General features: G+C 38.0%; 1 protein-coding gene across 8 annotated transcripts in view; it reads right to left on the reverse strand.

Moving 5' to 3' along the window:
- The window catches only part of LOC108710030 (teneurin-4), an 835,304-nt gene that overhangs the window by 666,112 nt on the left and 152,501 nt on the right, over nt 1-16,691 (reverse strand). For all 8 annotated transcript variants that reach the window (XM_041584600.1, XM_041584599.1, XM_041584601.1 and 5 more), the window contains exon 2: nt 11,562-11,662. The gene's annotated coding sequence lies outside the window, so the exon portion shown is untranslated. The remainder of the gene's footprint in view (nt 1-11,561; nt 11,663-16,691) is intronic.

The raw sequence follows: 16,691 nt of genomic DNA on the forward strand, positions 1-16,691 counted from the left end.
CTTCAGCATACTGAAATAAGAATCTTTCATACTGAAATAAGAATCTGTCTAAGAATCCTGTCTCTCTACATGCAGAATTTGTGCAAAAGGCAGTTATTTTGTTAGATTTTGTTTGTACTGGAATCAGTTATTTGAGTGAGCTCTAATTCATCTGCTAGGAAAGGAGCCCCTTATAAGATATATTGGATCTAACTGTCAATGATTATCTGACACCTAACTCCTGTATGAAGACAGAATGAAGAGAAACAGATGGTGAGAGAGGAATAGTGAAGATAAACTTGATTACTTCAGAAATGATGCAGATTATGCAATTGATTCTAGTTACAAAGTTTCTTATTTCAGTATGCTGAAGCTTATATTACATTTTCCTTTTCATGATAGTTCCCCTTTAAGTTACCAGTAGGGATGAACAAAGTTAATTAGTGAAACACATGTTTAAATCAGTGCCAAAGATTTTCATGAATCTGAGCTAGAATTTTACCATGTGTTTGTTTAATATGGGGAAAAAACCTATCGACCCCAAAGCATTTGTCAAGAGAAAAAAATACAAGAAAATACAACCATTGATTCCAATGGATTTGACACAAGAAAAAATGCCCATTGACTCCAATGCATTTGGTGCAAGAAAAAAATTGCAGGAGAAAAAATGCCCAATGCAATGCAATAATGCATAACGTGGCAAAAAAAAAACATTGGCTCAAATTTTTGCCAAAATGTTGCCATTTAGAGCTTTGTTCTGTGGTTTTGCAATTTTTTGGCAAAGCAAAATAGGGTAGTCTACTCATCACAAGTTACCAGACCAAACCCAAATCAAATCTTAGGAGTTGAACCACTTGCTGAGCACCTGATCTAAATTCACCTGATCTAAATTCTGCTGAGAATATAGAAATACATGCAGAGTAAAGGGTTTGAAAACTTTATAATATTTAATATCTCTATAACTTTTAATACAAGCGTAATGCATTTTATTGTTTAATTCTTCGCCTACTCTGAGGAGGAACAATCAAGGTTAAGTCAAGTGTGAGCAAGTTAAAGCATCGTATTTGCACACAATACTTAAATACTCAATGTCAATCTCATTTGATAATGTGAAATGAAGGCCACCAACATTGTACCTTTTTTATCATATTTAATACTACTCCATTTCCATTTTTCTATTGTCACCTTTCTATAATTTTATGTAAAATTGACTGATTAAAAGACTTGATTCAAATAATAAGAGCCAAAAACTTGATGGGCAATTTTCCTCCAAAGAAAAGTATTTTATCTATTATTATTTTTTTTTTTAAACTTGATGTTGTTTCATTGTATAAAATAAAATCCCAGTAGATTTAAGAGTTTAAAAAGTAAAAAGTAATTTATGGTATTACTCTTCTCACTTTAAATAGTGTTCACATTCATGTAGAACATCATCCCTGAGTGTACATATGCTGTTCAGAAACACCTGCAATGCACTGATGTTGTAAGGCCAAAACTGGTCTGTAGTTGGATCTGATCAGCAATAGTGAGGCGCGAATTTGCGCGATTCGCCGCCATCGAATAAATTCGCCCAAAGGAAATCGCCGGCGTCAAAAAAAAAATTCGCCGGCGGCAAAAAAACGGACGCCGGCGTCAAAAACGGGCGCTGGCGTCAAAAACGGGCTCTGGCGTCAAAAACGGCTCTGGCGTTAAAAACGAGCGCTGGCATCAAAAACGGGCGCTGGCGTCAAAAACGGACTCTGGCGTTAAAAACGGGCGCTAGCGTCAAAAACGAGACACCAGTGCGAATTTTCCGGCAAAGCGAAACGGCGCAAATTCGCCCATCACTAATCAGCAATTACCTTGGCTGTATGTTAAAACACAATGGGATTTAAACTATAGGGTATTGAAAGTTTCAAGAATGGGTTTCTTGCTAGGTTTCCTTCTGCTTTGAATATGTAGGGGGCTCATGGTTTTGTTGCCCTTTGTTGCAGTCTGTCCCCCAAAAGTTTTGCAACATAAGTGTGACCATAATTTACAGTTGGGAGGGAAAGCTGTTTCCCTATCCTGGGTTAAAGTATTTTCCTGGCAGTCCAGTAACTGGACAAGAGGTGTCATAGTGCTGGTCTTTAAAAGGAGAAGACAACATGTGTTCAGCATCTTTGGATCACACCTCTTGGAAGTGGATGGAATTCAGAGCCTGGGTGGAGGTAGGCCCAGTATTATTATTAACATGTATTTATAGAATGCCAACATATTGTGCAGCGCTGGTAGGTGACAAAACTATGAGGATATCTTTATAAAAACTCACTCTAGAATGAAAGTTAGGGTTGGGTTAGCTATTGAGCAGCCTAATGATATAGTGATATAGTGCTGCCCTCCTCCTCTTCTTTTTCCTCGTCGGAGGAGGAAAGGCTGGAGTCAAAGTCCGACTGCTGGGAAAAGGGGAAGCGCTGCAGAGCGGACCTCTGCCTCCTCCACATACTGTCACTAGAATAGCCAGGGAGGAGAAATTGAACACCGCTGAATGGATGGTCGCCCTTTCGCCGTTTTAGAAGAGGAGCGGAAGTGGAGTTTTGGTAAGTTATCACTTAAAGGCTTTGCCACTTAAAAGTTCTATTTGCCTTGGTGTTTATCTTTCGTTCTATACTAACGAATTTTGAAAAAAAAAATCAATGTTACTGGTCCTTTAAGTGTACAAACCTAGGGGGTAGAGGTATTCCCACAGAGGTTCGACTTGGAGGACCTGTACTTGGGACTGCATTGTGTCATATGTGACTATTCACAGTCCAGAAGTCCTTAACGCACACCGTAATACGTCTAACTAGGTTGAAACCTGGGTGCTATCTTTACTGGCAAAATTATCCAAATAACAAAAGGAAAAAGATGCACACCAGGATTTGTGTACAAAAAATTAAAATTCCATATTTATTGGTTTACATTAAAAAATCGGCCAACGTTTCGGTCTGCTCCTAAGACCTTTGTTGGTCTTGACAAAGGTCTTAGGAGCAGACCGAAACGTTGGCCGATTTTTTAATGTAAACCAATAAATATGGAATTTTAATTTTTTGTACACAAATCCTGGTGTGCATCTTTTTCCTTTCGTTATATGTGAGTATTCTACATACCTGTAAATAAATTATTTGTTTTGAGAACATTGGTGCCCTACTGATGAATTCTACTTTAGCAACACCCTTCATCCACTAACACTTGAAGGACACATCCTAAGATCAAGAATTGCATGTAAGTTTGTCTGCAGGGAGTTGCTGAAGCACGTAGCACCCCATTTAGGCTTACACCTACAAACGAGAAAACGGTTACTTACTCTATATGCCATACAGTATGTAATAAAGATGCCACCATTCAAAGAGCCTTGTTGATTTGAAACCAATCTGTCAATTTGAGATAAGGAACATGATTGAAAACGGTTTACAATGATCCTTGTTGTAAGCTGAAGACTGAATCATGTTGGAAGTTGTATGTTGTGTTTCATTGTGGAGTGCCCAGGATCTGACACACATTTTTGAATATTTTATGCTTACTTTCAAATCCCAAAACTGTAGCTTGCTGGAGTAATTTAAAATGCAGTGCATTTCTTACAGTCGATTATTATAAGAGGTCACGGTGGATCTGAAATAAGCTCAGTTTAGCACACAATGTTGTTGCTTGATGTCGAATATTGTATATTGCTTAGAATGTCCATTCTGTGATTGCATTGGTTAAACATTGAACAGGTATGTAACATGCTATCCAGAATATCCAGGACCTTACATTTCCCAGATAAGGGATATTTCCATCATTTGGATCTCCCTGCCTGCCACTATCTTTCACTCCTAGAACAACTACTGTATAACAAAAACTCTTTCCCCTAAATAAACTTTCCATAAATTGGGCCCTGATACTGTCCAGACCCACTCCTGTACCCACCTCCCCTCAAGGTGGAATCCAGTAAGAGAACCATGAGCACATGTGTTCTCCCTTTCAAACTCTCAAACACCTACTGGACAAACTTTGAACTACAATGGTGAATCCAAGAACCACTTAGTTGTTGAAACCAAGGTGAAAATGCCTGAATGAAACAGACCTAAACCTCAGGGTCTCGACATTAGCTCTTCTATGGTTGCCTAGGAATAGGACGTACTGACCTATCAATGGTTGGTAAATAAGACACAGTGGACCAAGAACAGTGGACTCCAACATTATATCTATAGGACTGCTGAACCCATAGACTTGCACAGCATAAATTGAATATACTATTATATATATGTATGGGACAAATGGCAATTAAGATCCAACAAGCTGTAATCACATCTGAATTTTGCATTGAAAGAAAGAACTTCTCCAGTACTATAGTTCTGGACAAGGAGACACATTTCACGGTCCTTTATCAAGAGGCCCTGTGTTACTCTACGATACAGCTACAATGCAAGGACTCAGAGAAAAGAAACAAGGGCTGCCAATAAATGGTTCAAACATGCTGTAGTGTGATTCATGCAAGGTGAGTATGTGGGCTTGCTCGCACATGTTCTCCTGTATTTTTAGCAAATAAATGCAGATTCAGCCAACCTTTTTTTTTACAGATCCAGATTTACTGTGCAGAAGAAGAAAACACCTGCTGTTTAATATATTCTTCTTTTTATGGTTTTAACAACTGTTATGAAAGAGAAATGTAGTGTTTGTTAAGCTCCAGAAACATTATAGATATGCTAGGAAACATGTAAATGCCACTAAATTGCCCAGTTTGTTTATACTCACAATTGTATAGTCAAAAGTATAAAGCAGAATGACTCAGAAACCTGCTAGAGTGCTATTTATTGGCTCTGGAGAATAACATAAAAGGTGGAAAGCTTCTAATGGACAGATGTCAAGATTAGGGTCCTCTGGTAGCGAGACCAAATGCCTTGGTTATATGTAGTTTATGAAGAACAATGAATAGTAAGAGATACCAATATAATGCTATTCAACTGAGTACACCAGGCAGAAACCCGTGGGAATATGACTTAATTCAACAAGAATTTGTGATTTCTCACAGATGACCTAAAATAAATCAAGATTGTTTCTCAGATCTTTATAAATGCGTCCCTTATTATCATATTCTTGTAGTACTGCAGTATAATTTTAATTTGTAAATTGATTTTTTTTTTCTTCACAACAATTATTCACAGGACAAATACTAACACCGAAGCAGATTCTTTACTTGGCAAAACCTCTCCAACTCTCAAAAACTACTTGAAGCAACAGATACTGGAACATCTATGTCATATGGGACGGAGATACTTTTAGACTGTCACAGATTTTAACTTTCAGCAACTTCAGTGCATCGGGTCCGGTACCCTCGGAATACCTGCAGAGTGGAAGGGTTTCGGGCAAAAAAGTCCCTGTTTCCTTGGCCCTGCAGGCAGTCCATGGGTAACGTGACTGGGTATCCAACAAAGGTGCCGGCTTGATCCCTCCCACCTTTCCTTGTGGTTCTGCAGTTTTATTTCTTTTTTTTGTGAAGATTCTGTGCTAGAGTGATGTCACTTATGCTCAAATGTGACGTCACTTTCGGTTTCGTGTGTCGGAAGGTTAGTTGGCCTATTGTGGTTCGGGTAGCGGAGCAGCGGGGAAGAAGTGTGTTTGCAGGTTTGGGTTGCAGGGTATGGGTTACGTGCAGGACTCTACGTTCAGTTTACTAACTCCCCCATAAATGGGACAAATAACTTTAAATCCCTTTCATAATGGATCAATGAGAGGAGACTATAAAGACACTTATCATGTAGAATGATATAAAACAATTACTATATAGATGGTACGTATGAAAAAATCTCACCATATTCCATCACCTAATGGAGAGGATGTGGTCAACAGGGTACAACATTACATATATGGTGGAAGTCTCATAGAAGTGATATTCCAAGTTATTAAAGAAGACTTTCAATGTGACATAGTATTATTATTGATTGTCCCAAACCATATCACCAAATTCAGGGGAAGAAAACTATTTCATTTTTTTCAAAGGACCATGATGACAATGAGCAAACACCTGGACTACAGGGCTGTAATAGAAAAAAAACATGGCAGCAGGAAACAACAACTGAACTAGAACCTTGAAGGGGCTAATACTCAACTTACATAGCAGCTACCATAAAAAAGTCTAATTGCATTTAGACAAAGCTGTGAATCTATGGTATCTCTTCCATAAAAGAAAACATACATTACATTATAGCATGGAGGATCCGACTATTATCCCATAAAGTCTCAAGCTGTTTCAAGATGATATTTTGTTTGACAGAAAGTCTCATGTTGTTCAGCCCTGTAATAATCAAGCCCTCAGATTCCATTGCTAATGATGAGCTGCTGGGGATTCTCTGATCCAACGAAATAATGTCCAGTGCAATATATTGTCTCCAACGAAGCATTGTTGTACAAAAAGCCTACGAGTTTATACATATTAATGTTTCAATTGATGCAAAGTGAAGGTTTTTAGACGTGTTGTCTTTTCTACTTGAATATGCTGAAGATTAAAACACGACAGAAGATATCGATTGCAAATATCAATTATGTGTCTAAACGGTCTGATAAATTTGTCTGCAAACATTCCCACTGAGTCCACCAACACTTTAGATAGGGAAAGAAATGACCTTCATTAATAATCCTCTCAATGGGAAATTACACAGCGTCTATTTAAAAATGTCACAATTATGGGAATGTGTTTAAAAGCAGAACAAAGAGATGTATAAATGGAGAACGAGACCAGCGCAGGCAGAACCGTACCATCGCTAATTTGTATAATCGCTGAAGCATGGCAGGAATATTTAGAGATATAGAGGTCATTACTGGATACATGCCGGTGCATTCAGATGTCAATTCAGATGTCAGTATATTTTCCTTCTGGCTTGCATGTTTTATCACTAAGTTGATATATTATCTTTAAATATGTCTCCTGTCTGTAGGATGGTAGATATGTTTGATGTATGCACTGACTTTTAGCAGTGTAAAAATTGCTACAATGTCATTTCTTTACTCAGGTCATGTCCCATGGGAGTCTTTCCAACTGAAACTAATCTAGACAGGCTTCCATGACTTCCAAATGGGAGCAATAGCCTCAATAGGTAGATGAGGAATTGTCAACCAAAAAACCAACATTTCTATAAGGGAATTTAGAATTAGCTCTGCATTTTTTGGGGCAGTGGGTTTATAAACTAGAGCTATAGCTGTGTTTATCTTTCTTTCTAGTCTTAACTTATTTGGGATGTCCTGAAGTTTGTTTACTAAAAAGAAAACCTCAGAAACCATAGCCTTACAAGAGATTTTCCCTTGTAGGTGTTGGGATGACCATTTTTACAAAAGGAAATGGCTTGGTGTCCTCTGATGTTTCTATCATATACTATGTCATTTTCTATAGTCTTGACCCCATCTGTAAAATCTGATGCCTAGAAACCAACATAATCTGTTGATAGTGTTGGGAGCATTTCCCTGAAGATTTAAAGCAAGCTGTATGTACTTGGCTGAAGGATTTCATTGCTGTGGATGCCTTTTCCAGCTCTGGATGAACCTGCCCATCTGAGTCAACCCCTGGTTTAGTTGCCTGTGGGAGGGAAGTGAAAGGATCCAGTGTGTATTCCCTGTTAAAGATATAGGTGTTGTTCGTGTGCCTGCTACGTGGGAGCAACTATGGAGAGGTATTTGGGCAGGTATCGCTACCTGGGGAAAGTAAGAACTTTTTGGGGGAAAGGGATTGCGAATCTCTTTGTCCACCAGGAGTGGAGAGTGGGACTTGCAATGGGTTCCACAGGGTAGTGGGTCAGTAATATGTAATTGCATATTTACTTTGCCTTTACTTTCATATAAAGTTATGTGTTTTACTGCAAACAGTGTGTTTGATTATTGTTTTTTCCTAATGAGCCACCCGCAGGTGTATTCCCGGATCCCATTAGATGGAGGCACTGCCATGAGAGGTAATTCCAAGTATCCTTTCAATTAGCAAAGGAGACTCAGGACCTGAAAGGGGTAATAATGTAATGAAGTATAACCTATGGCACAGGGGGTGGTAAATAAGGGGTTACAACACAGTAAATGACAAAATGTCAAGCATGGGAGCAAGCCTCGGTACTCTTGGAACCTCATTCCAAAAGTCCTTCCAGCTATTTTGATATGCAGTTTTCATCAGTGGCAGTCTGAGGTTCTTGGCAGATGCACATATTGACTTTTTAAATGCATCCAACTCACCATCCATTGCTGGAGAAAAGTATGCTCCATCTGTAGTTCACAACAGCTTTTATGGTGGCACATTAACATTTCCTAACAATTCTAATTCTAAAATGGCAAGCCAAATGCTAATTATTTATTGCAACTGGGCAATAATAGAGACTATACCCAACGCTGATGGCTGAGTCAAGTGGTTGGGTGCGTTGGGTGTGTGGCGCTTTATTATGATGCTAAAATAAGTGTATCATAAGCAAAACTATACAGTGCAACCATTGAGGTAGCATAGAGCTCTTAGTGGGCTTTCTGAGTTTGAATGCTAGTTAGTTATAACATTTTGCAATAAATTAAGAAAGGAGGAGCCCAGACCAATGTTGAGTACTCTGGCCCCAAGTTCTTGTTCAACCAACTTTCTCTTTTTTAGGTGGCGACTGCCCAGCACTTCTCGGAGGTGATTAACCATGTTTTTGCCTACAAATCACTTTCCACAAGTTCTAAGCCAAGTAGACGCCTACACATCACTTCTCTCGGGTGTTAAGTAAAGCGGCCAAGCAGCTTCAGCCCATCTTTTCATGCAAACAAGAGTTTTACTATCCTTCTTACGCTGTTTCTATTCAAACACTAGATTTCAGCTGCACCTGTTGTTTCCATCATTATTTTTAATCAGCTGGTTTTTAAAGTTTACATAGCGCTCTTGACTTTCACTGGCAGCGTGGTAATACAATTACACACAACAATAGTGTGCCAGTGTGTACAGCTCAGCGAATAATGAGAATAAATCTTTGATTGCTTTCAACATCAAATCCCAATTTCCACGTGGGCGTTTTTTTTTTTTTAATATACGGTAATGTTTACAATGGATGGAGAATATTGGAGTCCTTGGAGATGGAGAAATAAATATTTTTGGCTAAAGCAAGCACATGCTGTTAATGAACAGGCAGAAGTGATTTGCATAAGGACAGTTTTCTAAATGGCACATTAGACGTTAGCAAATTGGCTGGCTGAAATGTTAAGTGTATTTTCATTTTTTAAAAATGGTTTTGTATTCTGCTTGAAATAAAAGCTGGTTTGGAAACTTGCAGCACTTTTTACTCATCTCTCAAATGATTTATTCATATTAAATACATTATAGGCATCATTTGTTATGACTGGTAAAACAATTGCAAGAGCACAAGGGATGTAAGAGTGTGCCCCTTAGTCAGAACTTCTTTCCCCATTCTAGGTGAAATCTGCATCTCTAAAGAAAAAAATTGGTATAGACTCCCAAAGACCAGGGTCCCATTTTGGACTGCAGTTCCCTAGATTATGTGTCCAATAGTGATGGGCGAATTTGTCCCGTTTAGATTTGCCACGAATTTCCAGCAAAACACGGATTACAGTCAATGGGCGTCCGGTAATCGTCGACGGCGTCTAAATTGACACCAATGTCGATTCCATCGCCATCAAAAAAAAACCCTGATTTTCTCTGCAAATTTATTCACCAGCGGCAAAATGAGGAAATTTGGCCCGAATTTGCGCCTGGTGAATAAATTCGCCCATCACTGGTGTCCAAATGACACTCAATAAACTGACAGATAGAGGATTGGACAGCGGGGAACAAACATGCCTCTCCTTGTCTACCTCCATGAACACAATGATGCTAAATGCAGGATGCGTCACATTCATGGGGATCTCCATCCATCTGGATTTCCAACATCTCATTGCAGAACCAAGAACATAAATGTGAAGTTGCTCCTACGTTTGCTGATACAACAGCCATTATTTCTGGAAAATGTTCCCACTAGATGTTGGAATATTGTTGGTGAGATTTGCTGAAATCTTGATGGGCACTGATGTTGGGGATCAGTTCTGGCTTGGATAAGTGTTCTTTTCAACCCATGAGTTGAAGACGTGGCTAATTCACAATGTCATATCAGCTTCAATATGAACTAGCGTTTTTATTTGCAACTCTGCAACCCTCATATTTAACACATCACCTCATCATTCCATGAAACACAGAAAGAAATGCCAGCGCTCGGTCTAACCCATCCTGTGGGTCATCATTCCATGGCTGCCTTTACATTCAGCTTCTAAAGAATTAAAAGTCTTCTTTAAAATCTGCATTTTGGTGATGCAGATTCCATAGATGGTGGATGTTCTCCCTGCCTGCATGGTGCTCTGAAAGTAAACATGGCTGTGAATGTCTACATTACAATATTTAGATGGTGATTAGTGATTAGCGAATTTGTCCCATTTTGCTTCACAAAACGCATTGAAGTCAATAAGCATAAAAAAATTTTGAAGCCCGCGACAATTGTTATAAGTGCGCCTGTTTTGGGCAACTGCATTAAAGTCAATGGACGTTCGAATAATTTCTATTAACTATTCTGATGTGGCAGATGTTTGCGCTGATTAATTTTCGTTACAGTTTCGTGTATTTATTCGCCAGCGCCAAAACAAGCTAATTTGCCGCAAATTCACTCTTGGCGAATATATTCGTCCATCACTAATGGTGATATCAAACGCCTGTCACAGTCTCACTCTTATCAAAGTTCAGAGGAGGGTGTTTATTACCCACTGCTTAATCATTTAACTGAAGTAAGTCCTGTGCACACAAACACATATAGTTATAAACTATCATTGGCACATGTGTAGAACCATGTGAACCAAAGTCTCATAAAATTCAAGTCAATAGTTCAAGTGAAACCGTTTGGCCTCTGCTCCTCCTTCTACTGTCTTTAATTGCTCGTTAAATGTCACTGCATTCCCACGTAATTAGTTGTATACTATTTATTATTGTTCATGATGTAACATTTATGAACCAGGACGGGGACTATAATGAGTGCCACTGTTGGGCTTATAAATAGTGAGGGCCGAATTTATTCACCAGGTCGCGATTTCTTGGCGCTTCGCCCCTGTCGAATAAATTCTGAGATTTTTGATGCCGGTGACAATTTAACGCACGCCCACTGACTTTAGTGCAATTGTACAAAATTGACGCAACATCAAAATTTGTGTTCCGATATTTTTTTCTCCGTTTCTGGAATTTCGCAGGAAATTTGAGAATTTGAAGCAAAACTGAATAAGTTCGCCCCTCCCTACTTATATAAGATGAGCAATAATATTTATCATGGTGTAATTTACATGTCGAGGTAATATTGGTATATTTAATACATATTTTATTTAAAATACTTTCCAGAACACCTTTCAAGATAAATGGCTGTTTAATATATAATAACCCAGAACAGCTGACAGTGTAAATACAGTATCAGTTTCATGTATAATTCTACCTTTAAAGCCACTTTTATGTATATGAAATAGATAGGTTGAGCAGCAGGCAAAAGCTGACAATTGACAATCAGTCAATTTAGTTTAAGACTAAAATAATCATAGCAGAGCCAATGTTTATTGATAAAAAAACACAATTCAAGCCTTACCAGCTTATAGATATACATATATCCCCTCAGTTCCATAATGCTGAATGTTCTGCAAGACTTTGATGTCCAATAGCCACAACTTCAGACGTCATTCACCATACCTGTAAAGAGAAGAACACTCAGTATAAGCAACATTTCTAGTTACAGCATGTGTATGTGTCCCTAGCGTGGCTGCCTGTTAAGCAAAGGATAACATATAAAACCCTTCTATTAACATTCAAAGCCCTTCACTCCTCTGCTCCCCACTATATTTCTTCTCTTATCTTACTGAACATTCCTGGTTGTCTTCTCCGTTGCTCTCAGAGTCCCTTCTCTTCACACCATTCATATCCACTGCCACCTCTTGTCTCAAACCTTCTATCTTGCTGCTCCTCTGGAATTCCATCCCTGAATTCCTCCATAAAGAATCCTCTCTCAATCTCTTCAAGATAAAACTAAGAGTCTACCTTTTGGATCACTAGAACATTAGTCTAGTCCTGTACCTATTGGACAATGCCTTCACTGCATGCACTTTTTCATCTCTAATTTGTGCCTTTATGTTAGCCTCTGATCTACTTAGACTGTAAGCTCTTAGAACCCCTTCCCACTGTGGCTCGTACCACATAGAATTCAATCTCTGTATCCTTATATGAGCTCTGTGTATATTCATTGCAGCATAGGTATTCCCCTGTACTAAGCACAATTCAGCAGGAACAGTCCCCTAAGTTTGCTCATAGTCTGTACAGAGAGATCCCATAAAACTATGGCAGCATAGGTATTCCCCTGTAATAAGTACAATTCAGCAGGAACAGCCCCTTCATTTGCTCATAGTCTGTACAGAGAGATCCCATAAAACTATGGCAGCATAGGTATTCCCTGTACTAAGCACAATTCAGCAGGAACAGTCCCTAAGTTTGCTCATAGTCTGTACAGAGAGATCCCATAAAACTATGGCAGCATAGGTATTCCCCTGTACTATACAGAACTAAAATCTAACATTTTGTTTCAGTATTTTACATTTGTAAGATTCTACAGAACTCACAGTATATGAATATAAATTTAACAATTTTCTCTTTTATGACCCTGTCCTGGGATGCTGGGGTTGTTTTTTCCAGTGTAGCAACCACCATGTTGTTGCACCTACAAAAGGCTCTACAATGCAACTAAAAGCAAATTTCTACTTCTATAAAGTACAAGGGAAAATGAGGCTATATTTAGCAGCAACTACTTTCCCCAAATCCTAAAGAAATATGTTTCCATGGACAACAGAAAGTACAACTATCCTTTAAGAGGTTCTATTGTGGACTCTTTTTTTTCTAAAGCTTTTAAACTAAAAGCTGATTCATTATGGTTTCTCTAGTTCACATACAATCTCAAGGGAAAAGGTTATTTTTTTTTTTCCTAAAGCCATTTCCCTATTTTTTAAACTTTAGAAACACACCTTTGAGGTTTAACTAAATGGCTTTACAGGCATTTTTTTTTATCTCTCTTCAAATATATCTTTGCCTCGATGGAACAGCTTGCGCATATCATTGAAGGTTTAATTTGATTTCCCAACAGGGAACGAGTTGCACTTTCTTTATCACATGCTCTTCAAATAGCAATATTTCCAGTAAAACTGTGTCCAGATCTGCTGCACTTAATGCATCTTTACAAAGAGTCAGAGAGATCGGGTCTTGTGTATTCGGCAGGATCCTTACAAACGGGTACAAGGGCAGCAGAGGAGAGAAGCCACCCAGGGTTTACTGCAGGTAGGAGAAGATTGACAGGACCAAATTTTATAGGTATTGTAAATCATTAGTAAAGATATGCACAAAAGTTGACATTCATGAGCCGCGTAAGAGTCATAGGACATACATAGTAACATAGTAATTTAGGTTGAAAAAAGACACACATCCATCAAGTTCAACCTTTTAACTAATTTAACCTGCCTAACTGCCAGTTGATCCAGAGGAAGGCGAAAAACCCCATTGGAAGCCACTCCATAAATTCCATCGGACTAGTCCCTGGATCAACTTGTACTATGAGCTATCTCCCATAACCCTGTATTCCCTCACTTGCTAAAAAGTCATCCAACCCCTTCTTATACCTATCTAATGTATCAGCCTGTACCACTGATTCAGGGAGACAATTCCACATCTTCACAACTCTCACTGTAAAAAAAAACCCCTTTCCGAAATATTTAGACGGAACCTCCATTCTTCAAATCAGAATGGGTAACCTTGAGTCAGCTGGAAAGATCTACTGGTACAGTAAATAGGAACAAAATAATTTTTTAAAAATAAACCTTAGCAGGAAGTTATGATTCATGCAGAATTTAAGTCAAATTTTAAAATTTTATACAAAATTGTGCATAATTAATAAGGTTTTGTTGTACAACTTGTACACAAACAAAATCATTGACAGTACTGGTAGTAAATATGGAGTGGGTAGAGAGATAATACTTAAGAGCAACTAAAACCTTGGTTTTAATATTTATGGTGATTAAGCAAGAAACTCGGAGTAAAGCTGAACACCATGCATAAGCTCATGGTGACCAATGGGACTGCGATCTTTTATATGGAATATAATCAGTATTACACTGGTGTCTAGTGATGAGCAAATCTGTCCCATTAAGTCTGCCAAAAAATTTGTGAAACTGCTAAAAAATCGAATTGGTGAAAATGTTTTTGTGTCCAACAATATATTCTCACTCCATGAGTCTTGATGACTTTTTTGTCTCAGCAACTTTTTTGTCCAAATGCATTAAAATTAAAGGGCGTTTTTTTTTTTTATTATGGCAATTTTGTTGCGGCAAAATGTTTCGCTGCAGATTTTTGCCCCAGTTTTTGTGTCCAACAATATATTCTCACTCCATGAGTCTTGATGACTTTTTTGTCTCAGCAACTTTTTTGTCCAAATGCATTAAAATCAATGGGCGTTTTTTTTTATTATGGCAATTTTGTTGCGGCAAAATGTTTCGCTGCAGATTTTTGCCCCAGTTCTCTGAAATAATATGCAAATGGCGAAGCGCAAAATTTTGCTGGGAATCCATGCGTGGAGAAAAAAATTCAATCATCACTACTGGTGTCATCATGTCATTGATAGATGATCCATTTCATCTATACATGTGAGTATTAGTGAACTGTTGTGGTATGCTCCATCTGGCCATTTGCTTAACCATCAGATCTGAGTGCGTTTTCCAAAATGACTACTTATCAGATTAAACATACAATAGTATTTAAATAATGCGTTGTCTGCTTAAGTCTTGAGAGTCTTCAGACCTTTGAGGAGTGATTTTAAATAATTCAATTTTTTTTCATTTTTCCCACAATTCTCCCGTGCGAAATGTTGAGGAGTTTTTCTTGACTGTTTTCTATCTCACTTAGCAGATTTATTAAAAACTGAATGAAAAAAAAAACTTTTTAAAAATCCTATGGCATAAAAAACACTTGAATGCAGTGAAATCACATCAATCCCTTATTTATAACGAGTCAGAAGTTTGAATCAGTCTCAAAACTTGAATTGAAAAATAGCTGGAATTCTGCTAATACTAGTGACTTGAACTCACTACTTTTTAGATGTCAAATTTTTATATTAAACTTACATTTAATATATTTTTAAAGTTCAAGTTCTGGAAATGTGAATTCAAAGTTTTAAATTTTGCCACAAAATACTTGCAATAAAAAGTCTAATTCAAATGTTGGTTAAATCTGCCCCTGTGGATCTATCATTTGTCAGTAGCATGTTCCAATTTTGTTTTTGTTTTTTTGCATTGTGAATTCTTGATAACTCTTGAAATGTATCGAGTAAGGGGAATGGTAGAACATTTTTAGGGATGTAGCGAACCGCCGAGTATGTGTTCGCGAACGGCGTTCGCGAACACCGGCAAAAAATGCGAACAGTTCGCGAACTGTTCGCGAACTTCGAACATCCGAAAATCGTTCGATTCGAACGATCGTAGGATTTTTAATCGTTCGATCGAACGATTTTCGTTCGAATCGAACGAAAATCGTTCGATTTTAGCGATCGAATGGTCGAATGGTCGAACGATTTTGACGCGAACGCCTATTGGCGAACGCCGCGCGACGTTCGCGAACTTGCGGCGGACGCGAACAGCCGATGTTCGCGCGAACAAGTTCGCCGCAGAACAGTTCGCTACATCCCTAAACATTTTATTAAAAGAGATTATGTAGCCAGTAAGAAGGTACAAGAATATATTCTAAATAGAAAGAAATTTCAATCTGAGGGAGAAAAGTGAGTTTTTTTTACATGAAGATAAATAATCCCCTGTTTTACAGTCATTATGCCATTTGTAAAGTTTGCAGACTTTAGAACAGAAATAAGGAAACAACTGCATGACAATTAAAAATGTTTCCAATCAAAAAGTGATTGGTCCTTAATCGAATCACATGAAAGCACTTTCAGCCAATTCTTATGCAGGCAGTGGAGGACACATTTTGACCATTGTCCTTAAAGAAGATGCAAATAGTGATGGGCAAGTAAATTCACCAGGCGCAAATTCATGAAACTGAGGCGAAAATTTGCGAAAATTCTGGGTCTGTGTCAGAATAGTCACGTGCATAAAAATTGACATGCGTCAAAATTATTCGGATGCCCATTGACTTTAATGAATTTGGACAAAATAGCTGCGCTTTTAACACATAACTTGTAGCAATTTTGACTCTCAATGACTTCAATGCGGGAATTTTTTGACGTTTCACAAATTTCGCGGGAAATTCGATAATTGAAGCAGGACAAATTTGTCCCATCACTAAACGTGAATGTTTCTTCCTAATCTACAGGAGCTAAACCATCAATCAATTTCCATATTAATTTACTTGGTTGCTTCAATTTTTTTTCTAAAACACAAAGAAAGCTGTTGTCTTTGCTTAAAGAATAAGTAAACCTTTAAAATAAGTAAATGTTAATTTGATAAGGGTGCCATTCTAAGAACTTTTGCAATAAATATTAATTATTTATTCTTTTTTTCATTCCAAGATATTAAGGGATACATGTACTGTTAAAATGAATGAATTTTGTTCCAACAGCACCACCTGCTGGTCAGTTTCCCCACCAGTCTGACCACCAAGTAGTCAAGGAAGTTGTCAGGAGAAAGAAAGAGGCTGTTCTGATGTTCTTCTGCTTAGGAATAAAATTAGAAACCTTTCT

The sequence above is a fragment of the Xenopus laevis genome, chromosome 2S, assembly GCF_017654675.1.
Source record: "Xenopus laevis strain J_2021 chromosome 2S, Xenopus_laevis_v10.1, whole genome shotgun sequence".
In the NCBI taxonomy this organism is placed as follows: Eukaryota; Metazoa; Chordata; class Amphibia; order Anura; family Pipidae; genus Xenopus; species Xenopus laevis.